Consider the following 16,311-nt stretch of genomic DNA (forward strand, 5'->3'; position numbering starts at 1 on the left):
AGATATTCTTTAAAATTACACGCTAAAAATTATTAAAATATCTAATATATTTATTTAACAGATATACTTGTACTATCCTTTAAAATATGCCATCCTTATGTGTAACTTTATAATAGTCTATTTTTATTAAACGATGTTATATTTACAAACAATTATGTCCATTCTGGAGGTATTAGCTATTACCGTGCCTGTATTATTAACCGTAGCTTTTATAACCATAGCAGAAAGAAAAACAATGGCTAGTATGCAAAGAAGAGTAGGGCCCAATGCAGTTGGTTGATACGGTCTACTTCAAGCTTTTGCAGATGCCCTTAAACTTTTATTAAAAGAATATGTTTCTCCTACACAAGCGAATATATTTTTATTTTTTCTTGGTCCTATTATAACTTTAATATTTTCATTATTAGGTTATGCTGTTATACCATATGGTCCTGGTTTAATGATACTAGATTACAATATTGGTATACTATATCTTTTAGCTATGTCTTCCTTAGCTACATATGGAATATTATTAGCAGGATGATCTGCTAATTCTAAATATGCTTTTTTAGGTTCTTTAAGGAGTACAGCTCAATTAATTAGCTATGAATTAATATTAAGTTCTGCTATTCTTCTTGTAGTGTTATTAGCAGGTAGTTTAGACATAACTGTTATTATAGAAGCTCAAAGAGCTATTTGATATATAATACCTTTATTTCCTATATTCCTTGTGTTCTTTATAGGATCTATTGCAGAAACAAACAGAGCACCCTTTGATTTGGCAGAGGCTGAATCAGAATTAGTTAGTGGGTTTATGACTGAACATTCAGCTGTTATTTTTGTATTTTTCTTTTTAGCTGAATATGCTAGTATTGTACTTATTTGTATTTTAAACAGTATTTTATTTTTAGGTGGTTATCTTTTTGACTTTAACTATTTCCTTTATCCATATTTATTGTTATTACAAAATATTGCTGGTGATAGTTATATGTCTTTAACAGATAATGAATCTAATTTTAATGTTATTAACTTTGATAATTATAGTACAGTAATAGGAACATTAGTAAGTGGTTTAGTTATAGGTGTAAAAGCTTGTATTATGATTTTTACTTTCATCTGGGCGAGAGCCTCATTTCCACGTATAAGATATGACCAATTAATGTCATATTGTTGAACAGTCTTATTACCTATAGTTATTGCATTCATTATACTAGTCCCTTGTATCTTATATAGTTTTGATATTATACCTTGTAATATTCCTGTGTTATAGGTTATACTATCTTTTATAATGTATACTACGTTAAAACTTGTTATATTTAGAAAAAGGTAGGTCTTAAACCTATTTTATGAGAAAAGATGTAAAAATCCTTCCTTTTCTCTCTAGTATAACAAACCCCAGTTTATGAGTTGACATCTAATTGGAAAATTGCATACCAGCCGCAACCTGGTTTGTAAGGGAGAAGCTTTTTTAAAGGTTAAACTTTATAAAGATTAAAGCCCAATAAAAAAAAAGATATAAAAAACTTGTACAAGAATCTTCCATCTTTAAGGTTTTTTATATAAAATAAAAAACTCTTATTAGTTTAACGGTAGAACAAAAAGTACCTAAATTATATATCTAAATTCGAATTTTAGATAACAACACTAAAAGAAATAAAGAATAGAATTACGCTTTTTTACCTTAATATATTTATGGTGTGAATTAAATATTAACATATAGATTATATGTTTATACTTATGGAGTATTTATATGTTAGATTATATATGCAATAATAGGCTATACAATACTCCATAGAGAGGTACTTATCCTTTTTTTTATTATAAATGTTATTATTATCTTTACTTTTAATTCCGATTTTTGGTGTAGTTGCAATATTAGTGAATAAAGAGAATGGAGTTTCATTAAAAATGTTAAATTAATAGCTCTAACTACCTCTATAGTTAATTTATTCATTTCTTTAATTATTTTCATTTTATTTGACTTTAGTACAAATCAATTTCAGTTTGTACAAGAATACCATGAAATAAGTTATTTTGATTTTTATTTAGGTGTAGACGGTTTATCTATCTATTTTGTATTACTAACTACAATAATTATCCCTATATCTTTATTATCTAATTGAACATCTATTTCAAAAGATGTAGAGTCTTATGTAATAATATATACTATTATTAGAAACTTTATTATTAGCAGTTTTCTTGGTATTAGATATTTTACTTTTCTATATATTCTTTGAAAGTATATTACCACCTTTATTCATATTAATTGGTATTTTTGGGTCAGATAATAGAGTAAAAGCGAGTTTTTATTTATTTTTATATACATTGTTAGGTTCTCTATTTTTATTACTATCTATATTGGCTATGTCATCTATTATGAGTACTACAGATTTTGATACTCTTTTCAAAGGGAATTTCGTTTATTTAACACAACTTTTCCTGTTTTATGGTATATTTATAGCTTTTGCAGTTAAAACACCCACAATTTTTTTAAATACTTGACTATTGAAAGCTCACGTTGAATCACCTTTAGGAGGAAGTATTATTCTAGCTGCTATTGTTCTTAAACTAAGTTTATATGGTATCTTTAGATTAATATTACCGGTATTACCTAAGGCTTATATGGAGTATACTTATATAATTTATTTAATAGGTGTTATTACGATAATCTATGCTAGTCTTAGTACTTTAAGAACAATTGACGTTAAAGAACTGATAGCTTATAGTTCAGTTTCTCATGCAGCAGTTTATCTTTTAGGGGTATTTAGTAATAGTTTACAAGGGATAGAAGGAGGTATTAATTTAGGACTAGCACATGGATTGGTTTCACCTGGGCTATTTATATGTGCAGGTGGTATATTATATGACAGATCACATACAAGATTAATAGCTTTTTATAGGGGAATGGCTCAAATAATGCCGTTATTTGCAATATTCTTCTTTATATTATGTCTTGCTAATTGTGGTGCTCCCTTATCTTTAAATTTCATAGGAGAGTTTTTATCACTTTACGGAGTATTTGAAAGATCCTCATTGTTTGGTGTATTTGCTAGTTCTTCTATAGTCTTTTCAGCAGCATATACTATGTATATGTACCAAAAAATAAGCTTTGGAGGGGCATATTCAAGAATGTTTACAATTAATATACCAGATTTAAATAAAAGAGAGTTTATGTTTATTATTAACTTTAGTAGTGCCTACCGTTATTTTTGGTATATACCCTGCAGTTATATTAGACGCTATTCATTACTCGGTTACTACATTAATTTATTCACTTGATCTTAATATCATTGATTGTACTGGACCAGAAACTTGAGAAAATCTCTTTGATGTTAAAGATTGACCCGAGACTGGAAACTCTTCTGGTATTGATTCCTTTGGAGAACCATCTGACCCTGTACCTGGGAGAAGATGTCCTGCCTGTTTAGAAAGAGGTCAAACAGTATGAGTGATACCTGGTAAGTGTTGTTGTGTTTGTGGTACACCAGTTAACTAGTGTACCCATTTAATTTTATTAAATTTTTCTGGTTTTACATTAATTATTTAATGAAAAAAAGGGGGGTATATGGTATAAATTTTTCTATGTTTATAAAGGTTCGATTCCTTCACCCCCTATGTTTTTAATCTATAAACATGTAAATTTAACCTAAATCTAACTTTAGCTAAATAAGAGTAAAAAAAAATATTTTATTTTTTAATAGTATAGCATACCGATGTCTCTTTCCCTTTCGCTAATTCTTTAAGGTTTCCCTGTTCAAGTGAAAAAACCTCATATGGTATTTTTAAATAAACCCTGCAGAAGGTAGAGTTAATTGTTAATTATATATAATATCTTTTAATAGAATATAGAGATATTCTATACTTGAAAATTTAGACATATCTTAATGTAATTTACGATAAATAATCTACAAACCATCTTTTATATTATAAATACTCATTTATTTTTCTAATGGTAAATTGTCTTTATATCATATTTGCAATCTAGCGTAGATACCTTAAACTAAAAAAAAAGTATACAAATGTATAGTATGTATGAGATAATATTTTTTTAAGTAATCTTATGCAACAATAATAAATTATTTTACCATTTACAATAGCTAAACCATAAGTAATTTACCATTCTATTTTTCTTTTAGAATAACTAAACTATATTTTATACTTGTAGTAAAAATAAATAACTAAACATGTTTAACTATATTATAAGTCCCCTTGATCAATTTGAAATAAGAAATCTATTTAGTGTAGATACACCTTTATTAGCGAATATTAATTTATCAATTACAAACATAGGTCTATATATGACTATAGCTGCCTTTTTAGCGTTTTACTTTAGTATTTTAGCTACAAACCATTCAGTAATTACTCCTAACAAGTGATCTTTAAGTCAAGAAACATTATATGCTACTATACATAGTATAGTAATAAACCAAATTAATAATAAAAATGGGCAAGTTTATTTCCCATTTATGTATGCATTATTTATTTTCATTTTAATTAACAATCTTATTGGAATGATACCATATAGTTTTGCATCAACATCTCATTTTATCTTAACATTTTCACTTAGTTTCACAGTAGTATTAGGTGCTACTGTACTAGGGTTCAAAGAACATGGGTTAAAATTCTTTTCTTTATTTGTTCCAGCAGGATGTCCTTTAGGATTACTACCTCTTTTAGTGTTAATAGAGTTCATTTCATATTTAGCTAGAAATGTTTCTTTAGGTCTTAGATTAGCAGCAAACATAAAAAGACGAGATTAGGTGCCTCAGACTTATTGTGTAAAAGAACCAAACTCCGGGGAAGCCCTAAAGCTCTAATAACTAAGGATAAGACGGAAACTTCTTATCTGGCCTCGCTAATCACGAAGGGTATAGTAAGATCATTAGAGATACTAGTAATAGTAATGGGTGATCGCGGATCTAAATCAGAATACAAAAAGTCATTTTATTTTTATTTTCTGTAAAAGAGCAACGAGTAGACGGTTCTTCCATTATATTAAAATAATGGTAAGGTGTACTCTAGTCGCCGGGAAATCCGGTTCTTGGAAGAAATTAAGTAAATCAAGATTAAAGATATCACATTAGCCTATCCTTATATTTTTTTGTACGAAAGTTTATTTTAAAACACCTTTAAGAAAGGATAAAATATATACACTTTTAAATAAAGAGACAAAGTTTATATAAACCTTTAAAGAAAGGATAAATTTGTGAGCGACTATCAGGTCATATGTTATTAAACATTTTAAGTGGATTCACATATAATATTATGAGTTCTGGGTTCATTTTCTTCCTATTAGGGCTGTTACCATTAGCATTTATAATTGCATTTTCTGGTCTTGAATTGGGTATTGCCTTTATACAATCACAAGTATTTGTGGTTTTATCATGTTCTTATATAAAAGATGCATTAGAATTACATTAATTAAAGTTTGTTAAAGTAAATTACTATGCTTTTTTTTATAAGTTTACTGTATTTTAAATGTATAGTAACAATCTATATTTAAAACAGATATTATACTATATTTAGCGATGGTAGGTTGTATAGTATTAACTTTGAAAGAAAAAAAAAGAGTACTAGTAGAGGAATAATTATGGTTGGATAACTGTTCTTAAGGGTGCAACTCCCTTGACTCTTGTATAAAAAATACTAATACATTATTATTTAATATATCTAAATCAATTAAATATTCTTTTAAAAAGTAAGATATATCTTATATTAATATATAGTGTGTAAGATATTTTCAGGTATCTTATACATTAAAAATTACATAAAATAAAAACATTAATTTATAAAAAATTAAAACAATACACCTTTATGATTTACACTTAATTTAAATATTTAAAATTATTAATAATATTTATATAGATCAGATAAGCATATTAGTGTAAATCATAATTTTATACTATATAAAAAAAAAAAAGCATTAAACAATAAATGAAAAATGAGATTATTAAAAAGTCACCCCATATTAAGATTAGCTAATTCTTACGTAATTGATGCACCACAACCTATAAATTTAAGTTACTTATGAAACTTTGGTTCTTTATTGGCAGTTTGTTTAATTATACAGATTATAACAGGTGTAACTTTAGCAATGCATTACAACCCTAGTGTAGCAGAAGCATTTAACAGTGTTGAGCATATTATGAGAGATGTAAATAATGGATGATTAATTCGTTATTTACATAGTAATACAGCTTCAGCATTTTTCTTCATAGTTTATTTACACATAGGAAGAGGTATGTACTATGGGTCATACAGAGCACCAAGAACTCTAGTATGAACTATTGGTACTGTTATATTTATTTTAATGATGGCTACAGCATTCCTGGGTTTGTCAAATAGCCCAAAATGGTTTCAATTCAAACATAACAACAAAAACAACAATGTAAACAAATTCAACTCTTATTATAGACCTGGTATTTCTACAAATGTAAATAAATCAAATACAATAGGTAGAAGACATTTTTCTGTGGCATCCCCGCGGAGATTAGTTAGTGAGGAGTTAACTAAATTCATGTCTGAAAAAAATCTTAATCCTATTTTTATATATGAAGATCTATTAGATAAAACTGTTAAATCTAGAGTTTTGAATGATACTCGTGGTCTTAGTGGTATTTATTTAATATTAAATAAAGTTACTTTTGATTATTATATAGGATCGGCTTCAACTAGTAAATTCTATGCTAGATTTTCTAACCATTTATTTAATTTTAATGGTAGTAAAGTAGTTAAGAATGCAGTAAAGAAACATGGTATATCTTCTTTTGCATTTATAGTCTTAGAATTGTTCCCTGATATAGTTGATAAAGAAAACAATAAAAAATTGTTGGATTTGGAAGACTTTTACTTAAAATCTTTATTACCAAATTATAACATATTGACTGAGGCGGGTTCAAGTTTTGGTTATAAACATAATGAAACTACTAGATTAAATATGAAAGCTAATTATAGTGAAGAGCGTAGATTAGCTATAGGTAGTTTAAATAAAGGTAAAAGCCTTTCTCCTAGTACTATTGAAGCAATGAAACAATCTGCTTTAAATAGAATAAAACCTATTTATTCAGATAAGAGTATTCAAAACATAAAAAAAAATTCTAAAGCTATACTTGTTTATAACATGGACTATACAGTGTATGGTGAATTTCCTAGTATAACAGAGGCATCTAAATCTTTAGGTTGTTCTTCAAAAACCATAACTCGGGCTTTGCAAACACAAAAAAAAATATTAAGAAGACGTTGAATTATTAAATATGTTTAAAAATTGTTGTAGATTTGTTTTGAAATTATAGTCCTACGAGTAAAATTTTTTATGCAATTTATAAGAAAAAATAAAAAGTAAAGTAGAATAGCCCGACAGGGTTATTGAAGAAATGTTTATATTTCTTTGGCAATGTTAGTGAATACGATCAAAGAATTGTTAGTTTTGTTTTATTTAGATAAAGGCTAACCTTAATAAAATATAGAACTAAGAGTTAGAGATCGTCGGTTATTTATATGATCGCTACAGGCTGGGTCACTAATGGGTATCTGAAATGATGCTTAATGCACAGTCGGAATAATTAGTTATATAATATGACTAATAGAATATACGAATTCAAAGTTATTCTAGCTTTTTATAAATGTCTTTTAATTTATATTAAGTATATTTGTATGTATTACCATACGGTCAAATGAGCCCTGAGGTGCAACAGTTATTACTAATCTTATGAGTGCCATCCCTTGAGTAGGACAAGATATTGTAGAATTTATTTGAGGAGGGTTTTCTGTAAACAATGCTACTTTAAATAGATTCTTTTCACTACACTTTGTACTACCTTTCGTATTAGCCGCTTTAGCACTTATGCATTTAATAGTATTACATGACACAGCTGGATCAGGTAATCCTTTAGGTTTATCAGGTAATTATGACAGAATATCTATGGCACCATACTACTTATTTAAAGATCTTATTACAGTATTCTTATTTATATTCGTATTATCTTTATTTGTGTTCTTTATGCCTAATGTGCTAGGAGATTCAGAAAACTATGTAATGGCAAATCCTATGCAAACACCAGCTGCTATTGTGCCAGAGTGATATCTTTTACCTTTCTATGCTATATTAAGATCTATACCTAATAAATTATTAGGAGTTATTGCTATGTTTTCTGCTATTCTTATCTTACTGTTATTACCTATCAGATGTAAGTAGATCTAGAGGAATGCAGTTTAGACCTTTAAGTAAAATAGCTTTCTTTATCTTTGTAGCTAATTTCTTAATTTTAATGCAATTAGGGGCTAAACACGTTGAATCACCATTCATAGAGTTTGGTCAAATATCTACTGTTATTTATTTCCTATATTTTTCTATAGTAATGTATGGTGTTACTCTAGTTGAAAATACTTTTATTGATCTTAATAACAAATCTAACCCGGTTTTGCCATCAGTAAGATAAATAAATCTTCTATCTTTTCAGGATTTAGTATATTAAATATGAATCCATTTAAATTTTATTACTTCAATTCTAATTTACCTAAGCCTCATTCCTTTGCAACTGTAGCCTTACATTCTGATACGGGTTTATTAGATATAGTATCAGAAGTAGGTAAATTGTTACCACAGCTATCTAATTTTATTGGTCAGTTTGATACTACAGTTGTTAAAACAGGGGTTAATGTAATTACTGATACAGCAGGTATATGAGTATAGATGTTCCTAACAGTATGTCAGATGTTGAAGCTAACAAAATTAGTACGAGGTTAGGTATAATTGATCGTCTTATAACAACAAGAGGTCAAGAAATAAACACTTTACTACAGAAGGGACTACAACTATCTAAAGTTAAAGCAGAAAATCCTGAGCATGTTTCTCAATTATCTGATCAAATACAGGAATTTAGGAGATTGAATGAATTATACAAACATTAGTATTTATGAGTTAAACGGTCTACTCTACAGTAACTCTATCTGTTAACGGGTACTGTGTTTTTCTTAATAAGAAAAACGAAATGCAAATGTTATGTTAAAATTTAATAAAAAGATTAGGTTAATAAACTTGTTATATTTTTATAGAAAAAGGGGTAGGTTTTAAAGCCTATTTTATGAGAAAAGATGTAAAAACCCTTCTTTTTCTCTCTAGTATAACAAATCCCAGTTTATGAGTTGACACCTGACTGGAAAATTGCATTATAAATAATGTTATAATGTAATGGGGAGAAGAGCTTTTGGAGATTAAAACCTTTTTGTCTAAAGCCCCTTAAAACCAAAATAAAATGAATTATTTATAAACATAGCTTGAGTATTAAAATATAAAAATATAAAAAAAGGGGGGGGGGTATGTTGCATAAGACTATGCATTTTGGTTCCAGATCATAAATATAAGGTTCAACTCCTTCATATCTCTTATAATACAGGAGTATTACAAGAGATAATATCTTTTATATTAATAAATATAATATTTTATAATAATATATAGTAGGCATTTAAAAATGTCTTACACACACACATCAAAATTTTTGGTTAATTTTGATGTATGAGACATCTAAAAAATCTTAGAGATAAAAAAGTTTTTTTTTAGTTTTTATAAATAAGAATAGTGGATTATGAAATTATATATATATATAATGTTAAACTTAAACAGGAGTAATTTTCAAGCTCATCCTTTTCATTTAGTATCTCCTTCACCATGACCTCTTTATACAGATTAGTTTATTAAGTCTTACTACATCAGCAGTTTTATCCTTCCATGGATTTGCTTATGCAGAATATAATTTACTTTTAAGTATTACATCTTTAGTATTATCTATGTCATTCTGATTTAGAGATATTATAGCAGAGGGTACTTATATAGGTAACCACACTCTTGCTGTACAGAGAGGATTAAACCTAGGGGTAGGTTTATTTATAGTAAGTGAAGCTTTATTTTTCTTAGCTATATTTTGAACATTTTTCCATAGTGCTCTTTCACCTGCAGTTGAATTAGGTGCTATGTGACCTCCTTTAGGTATAGAAGCTATAGATCCTTTCGAATTACCATTAGTAAATACAGTAATTTTACTTTCTTCAGGGTTTACTGTTACATATGGACATCATTTTTTAATTAATGGAAAGAGAGGTAAAGCTTTATATGGTTTACTATATACTATAATATTAGCAGTAATATTTACAGGTTTACAGGGTGTGGAATACTCAGTATCATCATTTATTATTTCAGACGGAGCTTTTGGATCATGTTTTTACTTTGGAACAGGGTTAATTATGGAGCCCCTATTCTATTTATTTGATTTAATTAAAAAACAAAGAAACTTAAAATTTATTCCATTTAAAAGTATAAATCTCTTGCTATTAATAATACAAATAGGTTTAAAGCATAGATAAATATATAACGATTCTAAATTTACAAAATTAAATTAACAAAGAAAATTAAAATAAATATAAGACAAAGAATAAACAATTTCTTTTAGAGTAAATAGAATAGAAAATAGGGTAAATTGCATAAAACTATTAAATATATAATACAATATGCAGCCAAGTATAAAGATATTCCCTTCTAGAAGAAAAGATTATGGGGAGGGAGTCATATTTATAAAGGTTCAACGACTAGTAAGTTTGTTTGTTATAAACAAAGGATCTTACCTTAAAACCCTACAATTAAATATTTTATTTAGTTGATGACATAGTCTAGACCATTTTATAAAAATGGGAGTGAAGGAATTCTAATTCTTTTACTGTAAAAAGTCCATGGATTACATGTAATGATAGGTACAGCATTTTTAGCTGTAGGTCTGTGACGTCTATTAGCATATCATTTAACAAATAACCATCATCTAGGATTAGAAGCTGGTATACTTTATTGACATTTTGTTGATGTTGTATGATTATTTTTATTTGTATCGATATATTATTGAGGATCTTAAACTTAAATATTTAAGTTTCCAAATATACTATATTTTAAAGTAATGTAAAGAAAAATAATTATATTTAACTATAAATTTTTTAGTTTAAACTAAAAATAATAAAAAAAAATTAAACCAAAAAAAATGTTAATTCTATCACTAATTATATTAATATTATCTAATTCTATTACATTAAGACGAGATAAATCAATTCTGTACTCAAGAGCGACAATAACTATCTTAGTTATCGCTTCTCTAATTTCATATGATAACTTAAACTTTTTATTTTTAAATAAAGGTATAGGAATTTTGGCGGATTATTTCATGCTACATCCATTACTTCTATATTTCAAATATTTATAATGTTAATTAGTGCGGCAGTATTATTATTAACATCTTTTTACCCTAGAAAAGTTTGACTTAGAGAATATAGTTCTATGGATAAAATACTATTTACTAAACTTATTTATTATCAAACTGTTATATTAAACAAAATGGGAGAACAATACAAGATTATAGAGTATTCTTTAATCATTTTATTTATTGTTACTGGGGGTATTTTTTTAGTATCTACTAGTGATTTAGTATCTATCTTTTTAGCGATAGAATTACAAAGTTATGGGTTGTACCTTCTATCTACTATCTATAGAGATTCAGAACCCGCAACATCAGGGGGTCTTATGTACTTTTTACTGGGTGGTTTATCGTCCTGTTTTATACTTTTAAGTACAGGTTTACTGTATGCAAATACAGGTACTACGAACTTAGACAGTCTATATATTATTACTAGTATACATAAAATAAGTTGAAATGAATATTCAAATCTAAGTGTAGTAGGACTGGAAAACTTATCTAGCTTACTATATTGATACGAATCCTACTATATAGATATCAGTTTACTATTTATGGCTGTAGGATTTTTATTTAAAGTTTCAGCTGCTCCATTCCATTTTTGAAGTCCTGATGTTTATGATGCAATACCAACTGTTGTTACAACTTTTGTTGCTATTATTGCCAAAATTTCTATTTTTATTTTCTTATTGGAATTGGTACACTACACAAGCAAATCCTTTTTTGACTCTGATTTTAGTTGAACTATGAGTTTATTAATCAGCTCTCTCTTATCTTTAATCATAGGAACTATTGTAGGATTAACACAAAAGAGAATAAAAAGATTATATGCCTTTAGTACTATATCTCACGTCGGATTTATATTATTAGGTTTAAGTATACACACAGTAGAATCAACACAAGCATTTATGTTTTATTTAATACAATATTCTATTTCTAACTTAAATGCTTTTGTATTAATAATAGCGATAGGTTATTCTTTATACTGTTACGTGTATAAAGTTAAGGCTACAGAAGATAAAAAGGAAAATGATAATAATGATAATCTAAAGGATATTGATAACCTAAAGGATATTGATAACTCTCCAATTCAACTTATTGATCAATTAAAAGGTTATTATTACATAAACCCTGTATTATCCCTAAGTTTAGCTATAACTTTATTTTCTTTTGCAGGAATACCACCATTAATTGGTTTTTTTGGTAAACAGATGATTTTAAGTGCAGCTATTGACAATGGATACATTTTCATGTCACTTGTTGCTATATTAACTAGTGTTATTAGTGCGGTATATTATCTAGCAATTATAAAACAGATATTCTTTTATAAACCTGATTACGAATTAAACAATGAACTAACTGATTTTAAAGCAGAGAGTTTAATCACTGAAAAAGATATTACCATTAAAAAAGTAAATATTAAAATGCATAACATAGTCTTATCAAGTTCCTTGAGTTTAACTGTATCCATTATAACATTAATAATAACATTATTTATATTTATCCCTGAAAGTTTATTAAATATGTCTAATATATTAGCTCTAATCTTTTTTAATATTTAAATGACATCAACAACCTTTTTTATTATATTTATACCTATATTATCTTTTATTTTATTATTCGTAAATTTACTATTAGCACCCCACAATCCTTATCAAGAAAAAGATAGTGTGTTCGAATGTGGGTTTCATTCTTTTTTAGGACAAAATAGAACACAATTTAGTGTATCCTTTTTCATATTTGGTCTCTTATTCCTTTTATTTGACTTAGAAATATTATTAGTTTATCCATATAGTGTAAGTGGGTATAATAATGATATTTATGGCTTAGCAGTAATGATGATTTTTTTCGTGTTACTAACCTTGGGATTTATATTTGAATTAGGTAAAAATGCATTAACTATAGATAGCAAACAAACATTAACATATCATAGTAAAGAGGCACCTGGTTCAAAAATTTTTCTGGGGGAACCCTCACCAGTCGCTCTACTAGAAAGTGGGCCTGGTTTTTTCTTAGGTATGAAGTCCTTTTATTTGAGAATAAAAGGAGTCACTTCTATTTTATTTTCCAGGCGTTACATTACATATCTTCTTAGCAAATTATTTACTAAGAAGACCCTTTGTATAGTGGTATCATCTATAGTAATAGGAAATGTTGTAAGGTATTTTGCTATTAAGTATGGTGTAAATACACCTTTACTATTACATCCTGTGCTATTTTCATCTGCAACTGGTATTAGTTCATTTTTATCTATAGCAAGTAAAATTACTATTGAAATGATATTCAATATATTTGATAATAAACAATTCGCTATGATTGTAGATGAGCACCCTGTTGTATTTAATACCAATGAATTAGATATAAATTTTAAGTCGGACAACAATAATGATGGTTTGGGATCTAGCGCACCTAAAACTAATCTAGATACTACATTCTCCCAGAACAAAGTGGAAGAGGTATCTCTTCCCCCGCTGGATTTTAGTAAACTAGATAATTTACTGAATGAGCTAAAAGGAAATATTAATACCATTAATCAAGAAAGATTAAAAATTATAAAAAAAAGAAATTAAGGTCCAAATAGATCTTTTACAAGGGTTAAGTTCTGAAGCTCAACAACAACATATACCAAATTATCTTAATTTAATAGCTAATTTTCGTTCATTAAGGGAATTTAGGGAATTTAATGATGTAAAGCCTGTTGTAGACAGTTTATTTGAAATAATGCGTAATGATCTGCACGCACCTGATAAAGATTTACTAGAATCAAACCCTGAAAAGTTTTGAAAGGATAAAGTTAAACATGTTAACAAGGTGAGGGAAAACACCAATTTACAATGTAAGGTAATGAAGAACTATATTAAAGATAATAATGTTTTATCACATGAAGATAAAATTCACTTCTTTACTGCTATTAACAAAGTTAAGAAAAACACAGCTATTATAGCTGATGCAGATAATTCTATCGTTAAAAAAAGATTGATAATTCTGTAATTTTAACAGAATTAAATAGAAAAATAAATAAATAACCTCTAATCTTATAGGAGGAATATCCACGATATAGTCTTGCATAAATATCTTATATAAAAAGTATAGTAAATATATTATATCGTAATTATATTATAGCGTAATAACTATATATATTTAAGAATCATTTTTATGATATTTTTATTTGCCATATTAAATTGTATAGTTATAACTTTAACAGAAAAACTTGTCAATAACTCAAAGTACTTTGTAATAGTAAATTAGCTCAATTGGTAGAAAAAAAAAATAAATTAGCTCAACTGGTAGAGCATCCGTTTTACACGCGGCAGGTTAAGTGTTCGAATCACTTATTTATTATTTGTTATTATTATAGCTACAAATATGAGTATTAAGCTAAATCGTTCTAATGCTTAAGTATTAACCATTGATATATCATTACCTTTAGTACTTGCACAGAATAGTATTTTTAATAAATCATTGTTTTAAAGAAAAAATGTTTTTAATCTATTTAGTATATAGATTAAAAATAGCATATACAATTTATATGGGCAAAATAAAGTGGTATTTAAAATTTTACTTTAACAAAATATTTTTTTTTATGTAGTAGATTTGTGTGTGGGAATGTTCCTTTTTAAATAAGTTTATTAGATAGCCGTATTTATTCATAAAGTATAAAGAGATAGCATACTTTTGTTTTTTCAAGCTGGTATGTAAGGTTTACCATTTAAATTTGATTTAAGGTATATCTTTAAAAACTTTCACGTAAATAGGTAGTTATTTCAAGTATATTATATGTAACTATTAGGGTGTACTTAATCTTTTGTAATATTTATATTAAAACACTATGCTATTAGAATACTACAACTCTAAGGTTCTATCACAAACCTCTTAATGATACTATCTATAGCTTTTTTTATATATAGCTAATGTAATTAGCTATAATGTAAAAATATTTTAATAAAAAGTAAATAGGTAATAAGTATTATTTGTGATAGACATAATTTATAAATATAGGTGTTAAACATAATATGTGTAAGTTCTAAAGAATGGTAACCCTAAATTTTAGATAATGGCAAGTCTAAATTTTAAAGAATGGTAAATATAAATATTAAGTACTGGTAAGTTTAAACTACTAACTGTGGAAAATCTAGATACTAAATAATGGGGAATCTAATAGGTGTCCAATCTATCAGGTATACAATATATTAGGTGTAGAGTATTATTAAAAGACTAATTAAAATAATAAAATTCATTTGATTAATTAAGAGGGTTTAATAATCACTTACTTATGTGTTATAAGGATAAGTGTTAAAGTTCGTTTTTTAATTAAAAAGCAAAAGCAAACTAAAAGCAAAAACAATAACGAGCTAAAATGCTTGAAATTGCAAGGGAAATAATAATCTTTTATTACCCTAATATTAAATCCCTTAGAAAGTTTGTATAAATATCTTTTTTACGAGGTATTAAGGAATCGAACCTCTATAAACTTATAAAAGTCTATACCATCTATACCCTTTTTTTTTTGTATAATATAAAAATTGTCTAACACAAAAATTAAACTATACAATATGAAAGCTACTAAACCTATAATACAGGAATATTACCAATTATACAATCAGAGGTGTGTGTTATCAAGTCACTGTACTAGCTTATAAAAAACTATTACAGTTCCCCCTTGATCAACTAAACCTACTGATCTTGCTGCTACCGCAGGTCCCTTATAGGATCAACAAAACCTACTGATCTTGCTGCTATGGCTGCCTGCCTCGCAGCATTGGAAGCTTGTATTGCGTCTTGTGATGCCCTATCAGCCAAATGGTTAACATACAACCGCATTTGTACTGATTGGAGACCCATGCTATTTGTTATTCCTTCGGTTTGAGTATGGGCTGAATGATATGCCTGTTGTGCGTTATTAGCAAACATTCGAGCTTGACTTAAAGGTACGTTTGCAGTAGAAGTAAAGGAAGCATACCTTTCGGCCTACCCGAGCGGATTCAAATGCTGCTCTTGCTGACTCGGAAGCTTTTAGTACTTCTTTCTGCGCGAAATAATAATCAATATCTTTAGTTGTTACCTCCGGTAGATTATAAGAATGAGGTCTCAACCTATTAAGCTC

At 27.3% G+C, this 16,311-nt stretch overlaps 1 non-coding gene across 1 annotated transcript; it reads left to right on the forward strand.

Moving 5' to 3' along the window:
- The first annotated feature begins 14,476 nt into the window (after positions 1-14,476).
- Positions 14,477-14,549, forward strand: N0V89_012665. Its single transcript has one exon. It is a non-coding gene; the product is annotated as a tRNA-Val (tRNA).
- The last annotated feature ends 1,762 nt before the right edge of the window (positions 14,550-16,311 follow it).

The sequence above is a fragment of the Didymosphaeria variabile genome (assembly GCF_027946475.1).
Source record: "Didymosphaeria variabile strain IMI 356815 chromosome Unknown scaffold_11, whole genome shotgun sequence".
NCBI lineage: Eukaryota > Fungi > Ascomycota > Dothideomycetes > Pleosporales > Didymosphaeriaceae > Didymosphaeria > Didymosphaeria variabile.